Source organism: Ambystoma mexicanum, chromosome 6p (genome assembly GCF_040938575.1).
Source record: "Ambystoma mexicanum isolate Mex_15411 chromosome 6p, UKY_AmexF1_1, whole genome shotgun sequence".
Classification (NCBI taxonomy): domain Eukaryota; kingdom Metazoa; phylum Chordata; class Amphibia; order Caudata; family Ambystomatidae; genus Ambystoma; species Ambystoma mexicanum.
Window position 1 is genome coordinate 1520831247 of NC_090935.1, and position 23645 is coordinate 1520854891.

A 23645-nucleotide genomic window follows, 5' to 3' on the forward strand; every position below is an offset into this window, starting at 1 on the left:
GAGCAAAAAAGGGAGGACAGAAAGCAGGGGGTTGTGGGCTGTTGGGGTGAGGTCAGAGCAAGTGGAGGCGCTGGACCAAGAAACCAGAAGGAGGAAGAAAGGAGCAACGGATTGTGAAGACCATTTCTGGAGAAGGTGAGGTATTAGTTAGGTATTGGGTAGTGAGTGCAAGTAGTACTGCAGTGTGAATGTGTGTGTTAGTGTGACAGGTGTTATTAGAGAAATTATTGAAAGGAGAAGTGACAGTGAAGTGGATGCAACAGGGTGAAAGAAGTGTGACTGAGCAGCAGGTAGGTTAAGGAGTGAGTACTAGTTTGGAAGTGGTAGGAGTAGTGTCAAGGCGGGAGTGGCAGTATGGAGGAGGGAGCATTAGTGGGAAGGAGGGAGGGGAAATGAGACAGTACTAGTAGTAGTGCAGAAGAGGGAGCAGCTGTGAGTAGGAGGGATAAATAACATCATAGAGATAGTAGTAACATCAAGGGGTGGAGGCGAGGCTTAGAAACAGTGGGAGACATCAGCGAGACAGACCAGTTGCGAGAGGAGAGACAGGGGGAGTTGGAAGAGGAGAGTAGAAGAAAGGACAGGAGAGGGAGAAGAGAGAGTAAGCATGGTCGAGTCCAAAAGGGTGTCTGTAAGGCACGATTCCCCTGTCAACCACTAACAACTGGAGAGATTAGGGACCGATAGGAAGTCCCTGAGGAAGTTTAGTTAGAGAAGGCAATTTGCCTTTCGGTCTTCACATCTAGTAGACACTAGTTTAGGCAGAAGGATTTAATCTTATGTGTGTAGTAGACGGGCGTCAGGGACACCTGGGTTGGGGAGGAGGGGCTAAACAAGATGAGAGGATGGAGGGAGGGACGGACCTTGAGTCCACAAAACTTGAAATAAAAACTCTTGGACCGTTTCTGAGGCTTGGAGTGATTTTTCCGCCTGCTGTGACATCACCTTCTATGCTTTTGTCATGATTATTGAGGTTGCAAACATTCAGTTTGAGTGGCACATCTGATATGTTGTGCGGTGAAAACGTTGGCTCCCAAAGTTAGTAACTCACTTTGTAATTTTCAGTTAACACATGTCATATTTCCATTGTATAGTTTAATTTTCTTAGGCCAATGGTCCTTTATAAGAAAGAAAAACGAGACGTGACCTATCTCCAGAATTACATAGGAAATACAAAGATGTTATAGGGGTTCACACTGCAATTTGACCCTAAAACAAAATATGCACTTAGTGCTGTGTAAAGGGCATGCTCAGTACATTCTTGAGAACATCACTGATTCATAAAGGCAGACCTTCAGGAATCATCCGTCTCCCAGGCAACCTTCCACAGTACATGGTCTCACCTAGCGCAGTGAAAAGAAGGGGTCTTTTCCCATCCTACCTGGCCCTGTATTGTCTGAATACAAATGTTCACCAACGCCACGAGTGCATCTATTCTGTTTTAAATGGACACCTCAGAAAATGGGCTATAAATGTAAGAGGGCAGTTCTTGGTGACGTGTCTTCCCTCAACTCATGTGGGTGTAGGGGGAAAATACCTAAGTGAGAATCAGATGCAGAAAGAACTTTCCCAGAGCCAGGCTGTGCAGCCCTTGCATTGGCAGCCCGCCCCTCCTCGACTGCATACCAGTGCTCCTCTAGGAATCATGGAACCTGCAGCTTCTTCATGACACCGGACGCAATTAACAATCTGCCACCACTTCCTGCGTTCTGCCCGACTTGTGAACTGGGTACAATGTGAATACATTTGCATTGTTATTTTGTTCCTTAGCTGACAAGTCTGTTTTTTTTTCTTTTCTCACAAAGCAGTAAAATAGAAAACACAATTATCCCAAAACACAATTTCATGGGCTATTAGCAAATATATTTGTAAATCTTATGGAGTTCATCGTTTGCCTTTTATATTGCGCGACGTCTGTTATTGTCATATCCTCCCTGCACTGTAAGGCTTGTAGGGTGAGTTTGAGTTGTTTAAGGGGGGGCATTAGTGATAACAGAAGGTGAACAGGGTGCTGTTGCTGCTGTGTCGATGTGGGCAGTTCCGGGGTTTTATTAGTAGCCAGTATTGACTTTTGTTCCGGTTAAATCCTTGGGTAGCTTCTATCAATCTGTACCACTGCCAATACCGCGGGCGCCCTCGGCTAGACCTGGCCACCATCTGCTGCGCAGTTTTTATTGTTTGACTCTTAAACAGCCTGGCCTTTGGTCGCCCTTCCCTCCATACATTGCAGGCTCTTTCGTGGTTGGTCACTCTCTGCCTGAAGTTATATTTTCGCCTGCTCCTGAGTTTTAATTTATCACAGTAACTTGAGAGGGGTCGAAGTGTTGTAAAACAAAGGGTGAATTACCTGACAAAGGCCTTACCTTTAGTTTAACAAGGTCATGTGTGCACCTGCACCTCAAAAACATACAAAGTTCCTTATGTAGTCATTTCCTAAATTATGTGTTATTCGTGTGCTTTTATATAAAAACATTCTACTACAAAACGATCGTTTTAAATTTAAAAAATGAAGCTTAATGGCAACATAGGTTGTGTAAAGGGATAACTAGACAGGTAACAAACACATCTACTGAGCTGCAGGAACAGAAGACATTTTCCATCAGGCCTGGGCACAATGCACAACACACATTCCAGTCAGACCTCGGTGGAGGGAAACGACGACTGTGGCACCTGGCACAGTGCAAACAACCATTACATTACCAAGTGTAGCCAATATCCTTGGATAACCTGGCAGATTATAATATAAACATAGAAGCTATCACTTTTTAAAAAGTGTATTGTATCGGAACAGAGGCCAATTAGTAAAATGGCGGTTCATATTTTACAGTATCCTAGCTCCCCAGCCTGCAATATGTTTCATGCTACTTTGAGGTTCATTGTGACAAGTTGACTCGTAGGCATCTGCTTTGTGTATAATGAAAACACACATTCTGCACATGCATACAAATCGCCACACAATAGCATGAAGGATAACAGAACGCCTCCTATGTTCGTCATGTTCTGAAATAAGCCAATGTACACGCTGACATTATTCAAGCAAATAATAAAGGCTTTTTCAAAATGGGTCAGAAGTTGTTTAGTTAATACTCCCCCTCTTACCTGCTTTTCTAAACAGTCGTTGGTGTGTCCAGTGTCACCGCTCCTTGAGGTTTTAGAGGTTGCACCGCCTTTAAATAATAATCCCGAAGGCTCCTTAATTGGTTGTATTAGTTTCTGGGCCAGAATAAGATGCTTAAAGAGTCCGTAATCCATTATATAAACTGCAACTGTAATCCGTTTGCTAATGGAAGTGCTTACTGCAATGTAACAGCCACAGGTTTACATAATACGCGAAGAGATCTCCCTTAGCCGCCGAGTTCAGCCCAATATTACAGCGCCATTTGTTTTTCCTCCCCATGTACGTGTATGTAACACACGGTGAGGATTAGGGAAGCAGATTTGGGATCATGCAGGTTTGCAGAACCAGAAAACACCATTTTACTTACCATTTTGCGATCTTAAAGATAACAATATCACACATTATAAGTAGTAGATAAAATCTAACCTGTGCAATCGCATATTATATATGACATTACAGTTCATTTGAACATGCCTGTGGTATGCTTTAAGGAAGCATTTCTGAGGAAATCACATCGGCTTTTGCATAGTGACACTTGTGCATTCCTTCCCTTTATGTGCACATACACTCAAAACATTCGATTTTGGCAGCATATGCCAAGATATTCACAACATTTGCCTCACATTGGAACTCACACCATTTACCAACTGCTGATACCATTGCTCATGTACCTCCATTGTTTGAAAGGTTTTACCATAAAATGTAATAGACGCCAGTCCCATCCGTTTTGGGCCATGGAGAGACCTTTAATTAACGGACATATCCTGACTGGAACCAGGCACAGCACGTTCCTATGGTAGAGCAGTTAATGAGGTATATGTTGTGACGAAATGACTTCTGCTCTGCAGGAGTACAAGGATGCATAGGGGCAAAATGGGCCTACTTAGCACCCACAATTCTTCACACCAACAGTGATCCCAATCATAAAGGTAAAACAGGCACAGCTAACAAATATAGGTCCTTCGCCTTTTGTTGTAATGTGTGCCGAGGAAAGGATATACTCTTAGAAGGGGTGTGAATGTGAGAAAGTAGCAAACCAAACAGCAGTAGCGCACAAGTTCCTAAATAAAAGAATGTCCAAACAAGGTTCTACGACAATTTATACTTTCATTCAACAAATCAATCATACAACAAACTTTTAAAACACTATCAAAAACCCAACCCTACAAAAGAAGACAGAAGATACAAGTTTGATTGTGGCGAGTCGTACTTGTCCAAGCAGCAAGCTTTGTGAGTTGGTTTGAAGCAGGTGCTTAATGCTTTTTGAAGGCGGTGTTTGTGGGTTCAGCCCAGATAGCTCACCAGGGTCTGTTCGAATGTTGGGTTATTTCAAGAAGTTAGTAACTGCTGATTCGGGTTGGCTATTGATCCGAGGTCTGGCAGTTTCAAGCTTGGATCCTGACGGTCTGATGCGATGTTCGAAGAGGCAGCAATTCTAAGTCGTCCACAGTCACAAGATATGTTTGAGTCTGTGTGAAAGGTAGCATTGTCAGGTCCTGTTTGTTCAAAGGTGTGGAACCTGGTTTGAAGATGACTAGAATCGGTTTGAATGGTGAAAATAGGGATCATGTCTATTCCTGGCTCTAAGGATGCTGTGAGTCCCATGGTACTGACTCTATGACAAAGGGCATCATTTCAGTCTCTCAGCCTACAGAGGTTTGCAAGCAGAGTAGTAGGCATTGGTCCTCTGCTAGTGCCACCACCAATGTGCCCTAGGAGTGGGTAGGGAGAAAAGCTTGCTTCATGCTTGGTGCACTCATTCACCTCAGTGGCTGAAGACTTTGGAAAGATCAGCGCTCACAAAAGTGGTCCAAATTAGTTTTTTTATGATGTCCTTGAAGGTCCAAAAGTGAATCAAAGAAGGAGTGGCAGACCCCCTCTTTTATAGTGAAAAGGCCAAAGGAGCTTGGATAAAATTAAGCTTGCTTGAAGGGGACAGATACGTGTACTTCTGACAAGAGGCTCTTGCCTTCTGATGTCATACTCAGAGTGTCTTGTTCCACAGGAAGTGGAAGGAACTGGAAGGAGAGAAAAGCCCACAGACAAGTAAGATGGAGGAATCCTACCTCAACTCCCCTTGTGCTTCCTGGCTGTCTTAATTCTGCCCCTTTCCTAGCATGCAGCTTCAAAGGCTCTTTGATGTGCAGTTCCACAGTGTGAGGCAGACGTTTGGAATGGAATTGAGTATTTGAAGCAAGGCTCTCAGGGTGTGTCCAGGCAGGAGATGCAGGGTTTGGTACGGGGGAGTTACTCTTCCTCTCAGAGAGTCAACAGAGGCATGTATCTTGCAATTTGTTCCATTCACTGGAAATACACAAACTCTCTTATAGCGGGATGAGTTTACACAGGTGACACTAGTATGTTACAATTCAGATGTGGCTTTAATAATTATGTGAACCACCATACCCACATTGGTATGGCTTATATTTCCAGAGTAGCCTGCCAGCAGGTTGGTCGTTTATCATAATTATGATGGTTTTGGAACAGTGGTGCAGATTTAGTTTGTATATATTTATTTTGTATTTCTAGTTACTTTTTCTTTTTTTTTAGTTGAATACGTTTTATTATTTGTGCAAACTTTATCAAAATGTTACATTCCAGATAATACAGACAGCAACATATTCATTAATAATGAATGTGAACATGAAACAAATATAAAAATTACACCATCAAATATGTCATAAATACATAAGTTGATATTTATGTGTATTCAATATTAAAGCTAAAAAATGATACTCAGATGTTATGAACAGATGTGAAATGTGAATAAGTATCATATATGCTATTCATGACAAGCCTCTAAAAGACAAAAAAAGTGATATCTAACACTATAGTACATGATATGATATGATATGGTATTTGTAACGCGCCTATACACAAGTGTTTCAAGGCGCGACGAGGCAGGGAGGGAGGGAAACAAGGGGAAGAACAGACAAACGATCCTACTAGGCCAGGTGTCATTCAGATCGCGCAAGTGCAGAGGTAAGGGGAAAAGGAGAAAGTGCAGGGGGAGGAGGTGGGGGGGAAGTGCAGTACAAGGTAAGTAGCGTAATAAAATAATAAATAAAAAGGGCCAGCTGGTGGCAAGTGCAAGGTAAGTGCAGAGCAAGTGCTGAGAAGTGCTGGGAAGGGGGGCTGTAGGGATACAGTGACAGTCCCACAGTGCAGGGGGAGCCAGGGAGGCAGTGCAAGTGGAGAGTGGCTGGGCCCTGGACCGAGGTCGCTGAGAGTGGCCCAGATGCAGGTTTAGTGCAGAACTCAGTGGGGAGTAAGCAGGTTTAGCAGGGGAGAGGGAGAGAGAAGGCAGAAGCGAAGAGGAAGGTTTTGAGGTACTTCCGGAACCGGAGATGGTTCTCCTCAAGTTTCAGGGAGGCAGGAAGGCTGTTCCAGAGGGAGGCCCCTGCTGCGGAGAGAGATCTACCCCCAGCTCGTTGCTTCGAGAAGCGGCTGACCATGAGGGAGTTGGAGACGGATGAGCGAAGGGCTCGTGAAGGAAGATATTTAGGAAGAGAGAGTTGAAGGTATTTAGGCCCCAGGCCCCAGAAGGCCTTGTGGACAATGCAGAGGGTTTTGAACTTAATCCTCGCAGCCACTGGGAGCCAGTGAAGAGATTTCAGTCCTGGAGAGATACGGTCCCTGGGCTTGAGGCCAAGGACAAGTCTCGCAGTTCTGTTCTGGATAAGTTGCAGAGGGCGGAGAGTGGAGGCAGGCAGATTAAGATAGAGGCTGTTACAGTAGTCCAGCCTTGAGAGAACCAGGGCTCGGGAGACAGTGAGCTTCTGGGGGAAGGAGAGGAAGGGAAGAATACCTCTGAGGAGGTGCAGCTGGTAGTGTGACTTCTTAGAGACGTCAGATATATGAGGAGAGAAGGAGAGTGTGGAGTCGAAGATGACCCCGAGGTTTTTAGCCTTGCAGGTAGGGGCGGGAAGGGGGCCAAGGGAGGCCGGCCAGAGAGCTGCAGGGAAGGAGGGAGTGGGTGTGCCGATGAGTAGAATCTCAGTCTTACTGGCGTTAAGGCAGAGGTCATTGGCAGCACACCATTCCTGGATAGCAGACAGACAGTCGGAGATGAGGGAAGGAGAGGAGGAGGCCGAGGGTAGCCTGAAAATGAGCTGGGTATCGTCCGCATAGCACTGGAAGTGGGGGCAGAGAGCGGCGATGCGGTGGGCAAGGAGTGCCAGATACTGGTTGAAAAGCCAGGGAGAGAGGTTGGATCCCTGGGGGACACCACAGGTGGAGAAAAAGATGTCAGAGAGGAAGGAGCCCATTTGGACCTGGGAGGGTCGACCGGAAAGGAAAGAGGTCAGCCAAGCCAGAGCCTGACCAGTGATACCCAGGTTATCACATGAAAAACATGGCACTGGAAAAGATAACCAACAATACACAACACATCAGGGGGCTATAGGGAAAGAGTCAAAGATCTACATTTTGCTTAAATGCAAAACTACAACACACATATAACATCATATCCATAAAAGTACTGAGAAGAAGTAATGTGATTATTATATATTCAAGAGCCATATGTAGTCATTTTATAAATGGTTAGACAATCAATGAACATAATTCATTTGGATTCATATTTCACAAATAACTTAGCTGATCAGGCCATATAATGTTCTAATCTTTGCATATTGCAAATGTTATTCCACCAACCCTTAATGGTAATGTTTTGTAATTGTTTCCAGTTAGCTGTGATCATTTTAATGGCAGCTGCAATAAAAAGATCACATAGAATAAACAAAGAGTTCATTTCAAATCCATTAAATGCCATAGTACTATGCAGGATCTATGACAAGGACAATGGAATATTAACTTTAAAGATATTTTTCAATTGTGTCCATATGTCCTGCCAAAACCTATGCACCTAAATACAATAAAAACATATGTTTGAAAGACCCAGGATTATCTTTACATGACCTGCAGTTACCAGCATCAACATATTTGGTTTTGAGTAAATTGACAGCGCTTATAAACACTGTGTGATATTAGCAGATGAAGATATGAGATACATTTTCTTCCACATTGAAGACCATGTGTTTTCATCAAACAGTACATTACAATCTTGTTCACAATGTAGTTCAGATGACCATTTAGTATCTGTAGTTCGTATATGCATTGCCATCTTGTAAATTTGCAACTTTAGGCGCTAAGTCCAAAACCAAGCATTGCAATCTGGAGGCATCAGGTACTAATCCATTTACACTGAAGAAGTACATTGTGTCTAAACATGCATTAATTAAATCATTATAGAATTTTTAGTCTGAAATAGGCAAAGAAAATGAATCTTCAAAATCTTGAAATGATAATATATCAGGCCCTAAAAACACTTGATGAATAAACATAATCCCTTTTTTCAGCGAATGCTTACGAAGGACATATATCCTGTTAATGGTTATTCCCTTTATAAATAACCTGTCTTAGATGATTTCACCCTTTTTATAGTGTAACAAGTGCATTTCCAATTTTGTAGCTGGGATAATTCCTGGAAATGTCTTCCATGCTTGAGTGAGTGCTGGATATCTTTTGCCCCAAATCAGGCCACCTTCTCTTGGATGAAGCATACACTTTATAAGCTTTCAATGATTTTTTTCCTGAATGTTTGAAACAAGTTGTAGAGTAACAGCTCTTCAATATTTTTTTTAACACATCATCACAGATTTGTCTTTATTGGTTTCCAAAGGTTTTCCTGGTCAAGTGCTATTCTCACATAGTTAGGACCTCACTTGTTAAGTTCTCATCCTTACTTTTCAACACCTGATGGAGTAAATAAACCTATTCACCTTTCCAGGGGCAGGTTTCCCTCTTGGGTTCTCTCTCTGCTCCTCCTATTATGTCGGCCCCCATAACCTGCTCAACCTCTCATGTGGTAAAGCTTCACCAGGCTCTCTTCACCCTCATGTGGAAAGTGTTGTGCTTGACTCCTCTACACTCATATATCAAGTGCGTGCTTACATCTCAAGGAGTAAGTGCGTTGCTTGACTCCCTAATCTCTTGAGTCAAGTTCTGCACTCTGCTCCTCAGCACCTCCTACAGCAAGTGTTGGAATCACTTGTCCAGTAGGTCTTGGATCAAGTGTTTCACTTCTTGGTGCTTTAGGTAGCTAATTTGACCTTTTTTTATTTCTGTATTTATTCATTTGTATTGTAATCTGGTTCAATTTGTCAATTTATAAAAAAGCATGAACATAATTTTCAAATTCATCAACAATGTAAAAAAGGAGGATTTTGCACAAAGCATAAAATGCTTCAATGTTTCCATCAGACCTAGAGGTTTACAAGCCGACAGGGGTACTCATCTTCATTTGAACTATGCCTAGGCACAATAATTTCTAATTTAAAAAATAAATGAAAACAAAACCTGATATAAAAATATTTGTAATCATGGCACAGTAATTTACACAGGTATGACAGTAAATGGTTGCATTTCATTGGACATTTGGGGCCTCATTATTCAGGTCGGCACTAAAGGTGGCCCTAATTCCGCTGGACTGAATTATCAGTACCACCATGCCATCCAATAGAGTTAGAGCCAAATTATAAGTACACTTGTGCACAGCCCACCCGGTGGTGGCAATTGTAATTCCATGTAGCTGAATTAGCACCAAAAACGAATAACCCACTTTTCAGCAGAATTAGTTTGTTTGTTTGTATATTCATTTGTATTGCACTCCAGACCCTCAGGTATCAGGGCACATGGGTTACACGTAAATTCACAGTTTAGTTACACAGTAGGACAATAATATACAAGCAAATATATACATGAAAAATATACATAACAAGAAATATGCATAACAAATATGTACATGATATAGGCATAAGGGAGCAGGTATCAGCCGGTATCATGGCAGGTTGTACATTACAGAAGTTTTTATATAATAAACAGTTTAGAAAATGGAGGATTTGAAACAGTTAGCGATCAGTAGATTGGAGCTAGTTAATGCAGTTGGATCGGAAGCTCTGAGAAGATTAGTCTTCACGGATGGAGAGTGGCAGCGAGTTCCAGAGCTGGGTTGCTTTACCTGGAAAACCGCTACCTCTTACGTTGGAGAGCTTGAATCTGGGGACGTGGAGGCAGTTGGTATGGGCTAGTCTGGAGGGTCTAGTGGAAGTCCTTCTATGGAATCTCTCTGTTAGATAGCTAGGTGCAGTGTTATTCAGGGATTTATGAGTAAGTGACGCAATGTTCAGCTTACTTTTGTCATTTGTGGAGAGCCAATTATTTTGTTGTCTGATTTCAGTCATATAATCTCTACTGGCCACTCCAAGGGCCGCTCTAAGAGCATTGTTTTGGAGTGTTTGGATTTGCCTGATGATTGATTTGTTGGAGCCAGAATATAGGGCGTTACAATAGTCAAGCCTGGACAGAATGAGAGCTCTGGCCAGAATAATACAACTATTATTGAATGGGAAAGGTTTGCCCGTTCTTATAAGTTTGGAAGTATAGGCAGTAGTGGAAGCTAGTGTGTTGGCTTGTTTGGTGAAGGAAAGGGTTGAGTCGAGGTAAAATCCAAGTGTTTTAATCTCGTTGGCCACTTTAATAAGGTTGTCATCAATTATAAAGGAAGCATATTCAAGCCCTAGTTTCTTAAGGTTGTAAGGGGTGCCCAGGATGATGATCTCTGTTTTGTCATCATTCAGGCATAGACCGGGTGTAGCCATACATGCCTGTATGATGAGATACACCCTATTCACCAAGGCCAAATCCTTAACATAATCCCCTGAAAGTGGGAGGAGAATCTGTGTATCATCCACATAGTTGGTGTAGGTGCTACCAAGATTGTCCAGATCATCGAAAAGGGGCATAGTGAATATGTTGTATAGCATGGGAGAGACGTATGATCCCTGGGGGACACCGCACGTGATGGGGATGGGGCCAGCAGTTGCTGAGGGAGAGAATACCCTCATGGTTCTCTCACTTAGAAGTGACTCAATCCAGATTATGGCTTCCCTAAAGAAATGAGCAGCTGAGTCAAGATGACCTCATAAGACTTTATGATCCACAAGGTCGAATGCAGCCGAGAGGTCAAGGAGGAGAAGGAGGGCTTGTTTCCCCTTGTCCCTTAGTTCATCAACTTAAGTCTTCAAATCGATGAGGGCTGTTTATATTCTGTGTTGTGGCCAGAAACTAGATTGGCGTGCTCCAAGGAGGTGGTGTACTTTCCAGGTACTTCGGGATTTGTGTGTAGGTGACCTTATTAAGAAGTTTTTATAGCAATGGTACGGTTGTGATAGGCCGGTATTTAGTAGGTATCGATGGGTCAAGTGTTTGATTTTTTAGCAAGGGGAGTACCCATGATTCTTTGAGGTTGGTGGGGATGGTGCCGGATGCAAATGAGGTGTTGATAAGCTTGGAGACAAATGGAGCTAGATCCCTTGTGGCATCCTTGATAAGCTGGGCTGGACAGAGGTCGCCCTGACAGTTGGAGGGTTTAAGTGAAAGTATAATTTTTTTTCAACCTCCAGGATTGACGTTTTGGAGAAGTTGTAGCAAGTGGGTGGGGAGTTGGGTGTGAAGAGAATCTTAGCATCAGAAAGTGGGGTGTTGGTTGGAGGAGTGTTTGGGGATAGGTTCAATGATGCTTTTTTGGGGCTTTTTGTTTTGGAGAGTAGCTACTTTATTTATTATGTTTTATATATGAACAGATATTAAATGTGAATAAGTATCCTATATGCTATTCATGACAAGCCTCTAAAGGACAAAAAAGTGATATCTAACACTATAGTACACGAAGAACATGGCACTGGAAAAGATAACCAACAATACACAACACATCAGGGGGCTATAGGGAAAGAGTCAAAGATATACATTTTGCTTAAATGCAAAACTACAACACACATATAACATCATATCCATAAAAGTACTGAGAAGAAGTAATGTGATTATTATATATTCAAGAGCCGTATGTAGTCATTTTATAAATGGTTAGACAATCAATGAACATAATTCATTTGGATTCATATTTCACAAATAACTTAGCTGATCAGGCCATATAATGTTCTAATCTTTGCATATTGCAAATGTTATTCCACCAACCCTTAATGGTAATGTTTTGTAATTGTTTCCAGTTAGCTGTGATCATTTTAATGGCAGCTGCAATAAAAAGATCACATAGAATAAACAAAGAGTTCATTTCAAATCCATTAAATGCCATAGTACTATGCAGGATCTATAACAAGGACAATGGAATATTAACTTTAAAGATATTTTTCAAGTGTGTCCATATGTCCTGCCAAAACCTATGCACCTAAATACAATAAAAACATATGTTTGAAAGACCCAGGATTATCTTTACATGACCTGCAGTTACCAGCATCAACATATTTGGTTTTGAGTAAATTGACAGCGCTTATAAACACTCTGTGATATTAGCAGATGAAGATGTGAGATACATTTTCTTCCACATTGAAGACCATGTGTTTTCATCAAACAGTACATTACAATCTTGTTCACAATGTAGTTCAGATGACCATTTAGTATCTGTAGTTCGTACATGCATTGCCATCTTGTAAATTTGCAACTTTAGGCGCTAAGTCCAAAACCAAGCATTGCAATCTGGAGGCATCAGGTACTAATCCATTTACACTGAAGAAGTACAATGTGTCTAAACATGCATTAATTAAATCATTATAGAATTTTTAGTCTGAATTAGGCAAAGAAAATGAATCTTCAAAATCTTGAACTGATAATATATCAGGCCCCAAAAACACTTGATGAATAAACATAATCCCTTTTTTCTGCCACTGCTTACGAAGGACATGTATCCTGTTAATGGTTATTCCCTTTATAAATAACCTGTCTTAGATGATTTCACGCTTTTTATAGTGTAACAAGTGCATTTCCAATTTTGTAGCTGGGATAATTCCTGGAAATGTCTTCCATGCTTGAGTGAGTGCGGGATATCTTTTGCCCCAAGTTAAGCCACCTTCTCTTGGATAAAGCATACACTTTATAAGCTTTCAATGATTTTTTTCCTGAATGTTTGAAACAAATTGTAGAGTAACAGCTCTTCAATATTTTTTTAACACATCATCACACATTTGTCTTTATTGGTTTCCCAAGGTTTTCCTGGTTAAGTGCTATTCTCGCATAGTTAGAACCTCACTTGTTAAATTCTCATCCTTACTTTTCAACACCTGATGGAGTAAATAAACATATACACCTTTACAGTGGCATGTTTACCTCTTGGGTTCTCTCTCTGCTCCTCCTATTATGTCGGCCCCCATAACCTGCTCAACCTCTCATGTGGTAAAGCTTCACCAGGCTCTCTTCACCCTCATGTGGAAAGTGTTGTGCTTGACTACTCTACACTCATGTATCAAGTGCGTGCTTACATCTCAAGGAGTAAGTGCGTTGCTTGACTCCCTAATCTCTTGAGTCAAGTTCTGCACTCCGCTCCTCAGCACCTCCTACAGCACCTACAGCAAGTGTTGGAATCACTTGTCCAGTAGGTCTTGGATCAAGTGTTTCACTTCTTGGTGCTTCAGGTAGCTAATTTGACCTTTTTTATTTCTGTATTTATTCATTTTTATTGTAATCTGGTTCAATTTGTCAATTTATAAAAAAACATGTACATAATTTTCAAATTCATCAACAATGTAAAAAAGGAGGATTTAGCACAAAGCATAAAATGCTTCAATGTCTCCATCAGATCTAGAGGTTTACAAGCCGACAGGGGTACTCATCTTCATTTGAACTATGCCTAGGCCCAATAATTTCTAATTTAAAAAATATATTAAAACAAAACCTGACATATACATATTTGTAATCATGGCACAGTAATTTACACAGGTATGACAGTAAATGGTTGCCTTTCATTGGACATTTAGGGCCTCATTAATGAGGTCGGCACTGAAGATGGCCCTAATTCCGCTGGACTGAATTATCAGTACCACCATGCCATCCAATGGAGTTAGCGCCAAATTATAAGTATACTTGTGCACAACCCACCCAGTGGTGGCAATTGTAATTCCATGTAGCTGAATTAGCACCAAAAACGAGTACCCCACTTTTCAGCAGAATTAGTTTGTTTGTTTATTCCTTTGTATTGCACTCCAGACCCTCAGGTATCAGGGCGCATGGGTTCCACGGAAATTCATAACTTAGTTACACAGTAGGACAATAATATACAAGCAAATATATACATGAAAAATATACATAACAAGAAATATGCATAACAAATATGCACATGATATAGGCATAAGGGAGCAGGTATCAGCAGGTATCATGGCAGGTTGTACATTACAGAAGTTCTTATATAATAGACAGTTTAGAAAACGGAGGATTTGAGATAGTTAGCGATCGGTAGATTTGAGCCAGTTAATGCAGTTGGATCTGAAGCTCTGATAAGATTGGTCTTCATGGATTGAGGGTGGCAGCGAGTTCCAGAGCTGGGCTGCTTTAACCGGAAAACCGCTACCTCTTACGTTGGAGAGCTTGAATCTGGGGACGTGGAGGTAGTTGGTATGGTCTAATCTGGAGGATCTAGTGGAAGTCCTTCTATGGAATCTCTCTGTTAGATAGCTAGGTGCAGTGTTATTCAGGGATTTATGAGTAAGTGACGCAATTTGCAACTTAATTTTCTCATTTGTGAAGAGCCAATTATTTGGTTGTCTGATTTCAGTGATATGATCTCTCCTGGCCACTCCAAGGGCCACTCTAAGAGCATTGTTTTGGAGTGTTTGGATTTGCCTGATAATTGATTTGTTGGAGCCAGAATATAGGGCGTTACAATAGGCAAGCCTGGACAGAATGAGAGCTCTGGCCAGGATAATACAACTATTATTGGATAGGAAAGGTTTGCCAGTTCTTATAAGTTTGGAAGTATAGGCAGTAGTGGAAGCTACTGTGTTGGCTTGTTTGGTGAAGGAAAGGGTTGAGTCGAGGTAAAATCCAAGTGTTTTAACCTCATTGGCCACTTTAATAAGGTTGTCATCAATTATAAAGGAAGCATATTCAAGCCCTAGTTTCTTAAGGTTGTAAGGGGTACCCAGGATGATGATCTCTGTTTTGTCATCATTCAGGCATAGAACATGTGTAGCCGTCCATGCCTGTATGATGAGATACACCCTATTCACCAAGGCCAAATCCTTAACATAATCCCCTGAAAGTGGGAGGAGAATCTGTGTATCATCCACATAGTTGGTGCAGGTGAAACCAAGATTGTCCAGATCATTGAAAAGGGACATAGTGAATATGTTGTATACCGTGGGAGAGACGTATGATCCCTGGGGGACACCGCACGTGATGGGGATGGGGCCAGCAGCTGCTGAGGGAGAGAATACCCGCATGGTTCTCTCATTTAGAAGTGACCTAATCCAGATTATGGATTCCCTAAAGAAATGAGCAGCCGAGTCAAGATGACCTCATAAGACTTTATGATCCACAAGGTCAAATGCAGCCGATAGGTCAAGGAGAAGAAGGAGGGCTGGTTTCCCATTGTCCCTTAGTTCATCAACTTGAGTCTTCAAATTCATGAGGGCTGTTTCTGTTCCATGTTGTGGCCGGAAACTAGATTGGCATGCTCCAAGGAGGTGGTGCGTTTCCAGGTACTTCGGGATTTGTGTGTATGCAACCTTATCAAGAATTTTTTATAGAAACGGTACGGTTGTGATAGGCCGGTAATTAGTAGGTATCGATGGGTCAAGTGTTTGTATTTTTAGCAAGGGGAGTACCCATGATTCTTTGAGGTTGGTGGGGATGACGCCAGATGCAAATGGGGCGTTGATAAGCTTGGAGACAAATGGAGCTAGATCCCTTGCTGCATCCTTGATAAACTGGGCTGGACAGAGGTCGCCCTGACAGTTGGAGGGTTTAAGTGAAAGTATCATTTTTTCAACCTCCAGGATTGAAGTTTTGGAGAAGTTGAAGCAAGTGGGTGGGGAGTTGGGTGTGAAGAAAATCTTAGCAGGAGAAAGTGGGGCATTGGTTGGAGGAGTGTTTGGGGATAGGTTCAATGATGCTTTTTTTGGGCTTCTTGTTTTGGAGAGTAGCTAATTTATTAGATAGCGTATGTTGGATGCCAGAGAACCAGTTTTTGTCTTTGGTACAGGTATCTGGCATGGAGATAGGGGTTTCTATCTCTTTGAGTATTCTAAACAACTCCTTCATACTAGAGTTAGCTTGAGAGATCCGGTTATTGTAGGATTCTTTTTTTGGCTAGGCAAATTTCTTTTTTATAGAGGGGGGGAAAATCTTGGTTATTTCTAGTTAAGGTCGGCAGGGTGGTAGGGATTGAAGTGGGGAGAGGTCTGATGGTGTTGAGCACAAAGGACACAAGGGAGTGGTCTGTCCAAATTAGTGGGGAGATGGAGGTGATATTGGCATGGCAGTTATAATCGGCCACCCAATCTAGTATTCTTCCTTTATTGTGAGTGGGTATGGAGACTTTTTGAAGTAGGCCAAGGTTGGTCAGGATAGTGGCAATATTTGTAGCATGTTTATCAAGTAGGTCGTTAAAGCCCAAATTGAAATCGCCAAGGAGTATGATTTGCGAGGTGTTTTTAAGATTATTTGAGAGTATGGTGGAGTTATCCTCCTCAAATGTTCCAATGGGACCAGGTGGTCTGTAGATCAGATGGAGGGTTAGAGGTTGGGAGTTGACCAGTCGAAGTTTGACTGTGAGCATTTCGCATGATTTGAAGTCTTGGGACGGGACAAGTCTCATGGCTAAGCTTGATTTAAAAATGAAGGCGATACCTCCGCCTCAGGCCTCATGTCTATCTTGTCTGAGAATGGAATAACCATCGGGTACTGATAGCATGAGTATGGGGCCTGCTGCAGCATGTAACCAGGTCTCGGTTATGGTGAGAAAGTCTGGGGTTATCTGCTAGAATCAGGTCAGCAACTTCAGTGCCATGAGCTACCAGGGACCTAGTATTTAGTAAGGCCCCTTTTAGTGGAGGGGAATCTTTGTCAGCAGTGTGGGAAAGGTCAAGAGTTTTTAGATGAGGAGTGCAGTGCTTAGTGGAGGCTTTACGGTGGATAATACAGTGCTTGGTTTTGGAGATAGTTTGATGGAGATAGTTTGATTTGGGGGGTGGTTGATATTTAGGGCAGGTGTGGGTGTGTGTCTGGCAAGGGTTTCGAATACTTTGGCTAATCTAGATCTGAGTCAAGTATTCCTGAGGTTGGTGTTACACGGATTAGGAATTAAACTCAGTGTCGATAAGCCCAGTTGAGTTGCTTGCCATGTGTCGCTGTAGTCATTGTGAAGCCGGTCAGGCTTAATGGGGCACGAGTGGGGGGGCTGGCCAGGCATTGAAGGGTATAGATAGTAATTAGAGTGGCTAATGCAGTAGGGTGGGCTATCGTAGGCATACAACAGCTGCTACGTTAGTACGCTTGGTAACAAGCACAACCTGATAAGGGCAAGCTTTATGGGCGTTCGCAAGGGTGGAGAGACGTTAGGGCGTGGGATGCCTAGTTGTAACAACAGAAATAAACTAATTGGAATGATCAATTGGCAGGTTATAGCAACAAGTAAAGCTAGTTCGAGTGACAGCTAAATCAGTTTACCGAGTGGCTAGATATAGCAGCATAAAAGGCTTATTCAATATAACAAATAATTAGATATGACATCAAAATAGGCTGATTTAATTTAACAACTGGCTAGCTTTAGCAACGGCGCCAAATAGGCTAATTCGATATAACAAATGATTAGATATGGCAGCAAAATAGGCTAATTTGATGTAACAACTGGCTAGCTATAGTAACGGCACCAAAATAGGCTAATTCGATATAACAAATGATTGGATAAGGCAGCAGAATTAGCTAAGTTGATTAACACAAGGCTAGGTAGAGCAGCAGAGAGTAGGCTAAGTCGACGTATCATGTGACCGAATAAACACCAGCAAAAAACGTATTTGAAATAGCAATAGGCTAGGTGCGGCAATAGAGTAATCTAGATCACAGTTTAGCAAGCATGAGAATAGACTAAGGGCCTCATCACGAGTTGGGCGTTAATGCCGGCAGTATTACCGCCGGCGGTATTAGCCCTACCGCCAAACCCCCCAGCGCTATTAGCGCCGGATCACAGGTTTGGCGGTAATGGAATTCCCCATTCCACACTGAGCCCATTCGGGAATGCCCCATTCCCCATTGGGCTCAATGGGGAATTTTCACGCTCTTACCGCCGGCTCAGAGCTGGGGAGAAATCCGCCGAAGCCCTGATTTGGCGGACCCTTAAATCCGGCCATAATAGCGTGACCGCCGGATTTAAGGGTTACCGCCAAACTCGTGATTAGGCCCTAATTCAGCAAATCCTAGGCGTACATAGGAGTAACTTGTTCTAGGTGTGTAAACATTGGATGTGGGTAGGCCTGCTAGTTGTTGCAGGTCTATGCATGAACATTGTCCAGTAGTGCTGACGGTGCGCATACAAAGATAACACAATTATTACTTTGCAATTGTATATACATCAAACTCATTGCACTGGATACAGTAGTGTAGTGAGCAACAGTATGAGAGGTGCCGTACTTCGGCTGTGAGGCGAACTGAAGTCACAGCATTAATGACTAAGTTTTACAGATACATGGCGGCGATTGGGCATTGCAAATGGCCATTCCATAGGTACAAGGCAACGTGCTTGTGTTTAGGCAACTGACAATGTCTGCAGGAAAGTTAAGCGTGTGCCCAGGTCACGGGACGTTATTTGAATATCAGGATTACAGGTTCAAAGGAGCGGCTTGCAGAGCACCCCGTGTGATCGTAGCAAAGACGGTGGTGGGCAGGCGAGTTCATTAGTTCAATGGATTAGGTGTATATAGTTTGGAGGGTTCTGGGAATGATAATAGACGTATACTAATGTTCACGGGCAGTTAGTCCTGCGGGGTAGTCTTACCTCAGTGTGGAGGGTTTTCACTTGGAGAAGGTCAATAGCGCAACCAGTGCACGACCAGGTGCAGAACAGGGCCTTTTCATGCTGGGCCTTCGCGTGTATGGGCTGGCTTCCGCCTACCCGCGGGGGATTTTGGGTGAAATGGGCTAACGTTGCCTAGCAACGTACACACAACCTCATCTTTGTTCCCGGAGGGGACGGCGGCCATCTTTGGGGCAGGCACGTTATGGACAAAGGCCGCAAGCAATCAGAATGCAATATCCGTGTAATGGAGGAATATTTAAACAAAATGATTACTCACCTCTATGAATCCAACAGGATGTAAAACAAGGGATGGGCAGGTCGTGGCATCAAGTTTCGATCGAGTGATGTAGCACCAGCTCCTGCCTGGTGTAGATTCTGCAGGTCAGCTGTGATCACCTGTGCTGGCGACTTTGACGAGGTAAAGCGCCTCGCACCTCCAGGTTGCTGCGTGTAGGCTTGATGTGGCTGAAGAGGGAGCTGTGGCTGCGAGGGGCTCCTGCCCACTCCAGTTCCGGTGGCCAGTGAAAGTGTTTCCACTGGAAAAGTAGAGGAATTACCCAATGGTAATTCCACCGGCAGACTTGGCGCTGAGCAGAAAATGTATCATGCACCTCGAAACACATTGTGTATAGGCGCTTTATAAATACCCAATTATTATTATTATTATTATTATAATTATTATTATTATTATTAAGGGAAGCTCAACAGTTGCAATCTTTAAAAACTCAACCCCTTCAGAAACACCCATTTACTGTTGCTATCCAAGTCTTGATGCAGTGCCAAGGATGCCAGGGGATAAAGGCAAAGGAAAAATGCCTGAAATGTGGGCTCAAAAACTCAAATTCAGTGAGGCAGAGCTCTAGTTCCTTTTGAAAGAGTTGGTGAGCCATGCTGAGGAGCTTTTTGGGGCACAGGATCTCAAACATCTGTCCAGTGTAAGGATGCAGAAGGGGGAGACTGACACACAGGTGGCATTGAGATTCTTATAGACTTTTATTTAGTCTGAAAAATAAAGAGAAAACCTAACTTTCCCTATCTCTAAGATGTGTTTCCCTTGCTCAACTAAAACATTAAGGGTTCTGTCAAAATATCCGTGAAAATCAATAGTCCACTGTCCTCTATCAAAAACCCTACATCTGTACTTCTGTCCCTTACACGTAATGCTAAAATAAAGATAAAGTAGGCCTTCCTGGTCCAGAAGTGTGACTCCCTTCTTCTGGAAAGGGGAAGAAATTTGTTTCCAGTTGCTAGCTTCCTCACAGGGGAATGACTCCCTTCCCTGGGTCAAAATTGTCTTTCAACAAAAAAGGCAAAAGTTCAAGCAGTTCTCTGTGGAAGATACACTTCCATTTTTGCAAGTAAGAATTTGGCATAGTGATAAAGTTGGTGGTAACGGATTTACTGCCAATTTCACCACTTACCGCCATATGATATGATATGGCACTTATAACGCACCTGTACACAAGTGTTTCAAGGTGCGACGAGGCAAGGGAGGGATAACAAAGGGAAGACAGACAACGATCCTACTAGGCCAGGTGTCATTCAGATTGTGCAAGTGCATGGGGGAAAGGGAAAGTGCGTGGGGGAAGGGAGAGGGGAAAGTGCAGTACATGGGATAGTAGAATAAATAGGATAAATAAAACGGCCAGCTGGTGGCAAGTGCAAGGTAAGTGCAGACATAAGTGCTGGTAGGGGGACTGTAGAGATACAGAAAACCAGGGAGGCATACTTGTAATAACCAAGTTAATGTGAACTTGTGGAAGTGGAAGGCAATTACAAGCGTGAGAGAACAAGAATCCCTGACAGGAAAGTACACCAGGCAATCATCAGTGTGTGAGTTCAAGCAACCCCTGCAGGAGAGTACACCAGTCAGTTATCAGTGTTTGGGCTCACAAAGCCCCACCAGTATGCCAGGCAATTACAAGACTGTGAGATCACAAGTGTGTGAGTTCAAGAAGTCCTGGCAGGAGAGTACACCATGCAATCTCAAGTATATCCATGTAAAACGCCCTGGTAGGACAGTACACCTGGCAATTGCAAGAGTGTGGAAAAGAAGGAGTCCTAAGAAAAAGTGTTAGGTTCCAGGAATCCTGATTGACAGAATGTAGTCAAAACAGCTTTTGTATGCAGGTCTAGAAAGACACAAGGAACTGTTAAACAGTGAACTCTTTTTGTTAAACAGGAATCCAGGGGAGGGGAACAACCCTCTGGAAAGGAGAATCTTTTCTCTTGATGAACTTTTGTGTTGGAACTGTTTATTCTTCCTTTGCAAAATCTTTCTTTCCAAAGCCCAAAGGCTAAAGACATTTCCCTTTTCACCTTATACTTTAGTTAATAGTGTGAGAGTCAGACTATAACTTTTGGACACAAGGACAGTTTTGATTTTGACTTCTTGACACAGACAAATCCTTAGTTTCTGTTAAGTAGGGAAGATCCTCTAGAGCAGGGTCAGAGAGGCAGTTTCCCAACCCCTTTTATTTTCAATAAATGTCTTTAGCCAAAAACATGGCAATCTTGTGTCTGAGTTTCATTCCTGACTTTTCACAGGTACTAGATAAAGTGTTGGTGTCTATGGGGTACAGAGGTGACTAGGGTGTTGGGTGAGGGGTGTCATATCATGTTTTCCAAGATTTCCTCCCTGATTTCCAGAGGGGGAGTCCATCCCCTTTAGATCCTCCTGCTGAGTACCACCCCCAGGAGGACTATCGAGTAGAGGTCTCACCTCCCTTGCCTCACAGAAAGTGACGACATCTCAGGATTCGTCAGATACCCTTTCCATACTGCTGCTGGCTTCCCCATCTAGAATCAAACAGGGGCTTTGGGGGTGGTGTTATGGTTTCAGACTATCCCTGTACCCGTCGTGCCATTGCCAGATATTCCTCTGAGAATAATGACAGGAGGGCTTTCAAGTTTGACGATGGCTTGATCCCAGTCTCAGGTTCCTGTTTTTATTTCCTTCGCCCCATATGGTTTTTAGTATTTGAAGAGGGATCATGTAACCCCAGATATCTTTTTTTAAGGTCTATTTGGGTGATTTGTGACACCTATTGGGAAAACAGGGATACAGTGCTACCTAGGCCCAATTGGGTAGGAAGTATGGGAATTACTGTTGCTGTAACCCATATCTCTTTCCCCAAGATATAATTTGGAAATATTGGTTTGTGGGTACATTTTACGGTGGCCATCAATGCAGTTAACTTCTTCTTGTCTCATTTCTGTCATACCCTTTGATAATAACTGTGGACGTACAGCAGAGCTTTTGCTTACATTGTGCAACTCAGCCCATACTTTTTGTTGGTATAGAGTTACAGGTATTCTGTACATGCTCTTACCTCCTGTATAAAGACAGTTGTTTTTATCTTTTGTCCTTCATTGCTTACCCTTAGGAAGAGCTCAGGATTGGTCTTTCTTCCCACCACCTCAATTTGATGTTTGAGTATACAGAATATTGGCAAAAGATAAGGGGTAGGTTTCATTTTGATCTTCCATGGTCTTTTTAGGACCTGTATCAATTGGTAAACTGGAAGAAGACGCAGAATTAAGGTGGCAACCTCTTGTAGGATGACCATATCTCCCACACAATAACATCTCTTCCCTGTATTGGATGGTATGAATATAGGCGATTTATGTTCCAGACTCTCCAATTTGCCTGCTGGGAAAGACAGACCCAGAGGTTTTCCCTGCAAAATTGGAGACTGTGTTCGAGCACCCGGAGTGGAGGTAGCGGACAGTTGGAAAGCTTCCATAGTGCCAACCTGCACCTTTGTGGCATTTTGGGTAGACAAGAAGTTCAGCAGGTAGTATACCCCTAAGGGATAGTTCTCTGTAACCTGAGCTACTTCCCCATGCGACCCACCCATGGAGCTCTCAAAGAATGGCGGCAACAATCTGGTGGGAACAAAGCTGCTGCCACTTTCTCCATCCGGAGTCCTAATCCTAATTCATTGCCTTGGGGAGCTTGCTAGGATGTTTCTTCCAGTGGTTCCTATGTTTCAGACTTTCCCAGGCTGGATAGGGTGTTCTAGCTCTAAGGTGTTCTGGCTCTCCTCCATGTCTATAGGACTATTGACGAGGTGGCGTTTTTCAGGGAGAAGGAGATGTCCCAGGATGTTAGTGGACTGGAAGGTCCCATTCTTTCTAATGAGATTTTGCCCTCACTTTTACTGTGGGCAGAGTCAGGTGTCCAATGTCAGGTAACAGAAAAAATGTTCTGGTACCATTTTCCAACCATGTCTTTTCTCTGGGTTATCCCTATCTCCCTCTCTATAGTTGTTATTTGCAGGAGGTTCTCATAGGGTTTCATAGATCAGATATTCCATCAACTCGCCCCTCTTAATCTTAATTGAACTGGATGAGAAATTCAAGAGGACAAATTTCAACTCCTCTCCACGGGATAGGAGGGGTAGCACTTTTAATGTCCTCTTCTGGCCCATTTCTTCCCGAGGCATAGTATATATCACTGATCAAGATGGAATATCTACTCTGAAGCCTTCAGCTATCCCTCCACAAATACCTCCCCTCTCGAGCTCTTCGCTCCTCTACCTCCAACTCCCTCAGGGGCAGTCGTTTTTCTAAGAAACGAGCTGGGGGTAGATCTCTGTCTTCGGCTGGGGCCTCCCTCTGGAACAGCCTGCCTGCCACTCTAAAACTTGAGGAGAACCATCTCCG

At 42.9% G+C, this 23645-nt stretch overlaps 1 protein-coding gene across 1 annotated transcript in view; it reads right to left on the reverse strand.

Annotated features, from left to right (window-relative positions):
• LOC138510600 (purpurin-like) overlaps nucleotides 1–3228 on the reverse strand; it is a 104398-nt gene extending 101170 nt beyond the window's left edge. The window contains exon 1 of the mRNA XM_069626381.1: nucleotides 3100–3228. The gene's annotated coding sequence lies outside the window, so the exon portion shown is untranslated. The remainder of the gene's footprint in view (nucleotides 1–3099) is intronic.
• Nucleotides 3229–23645: the final 20417 nt, after the last annotated feature.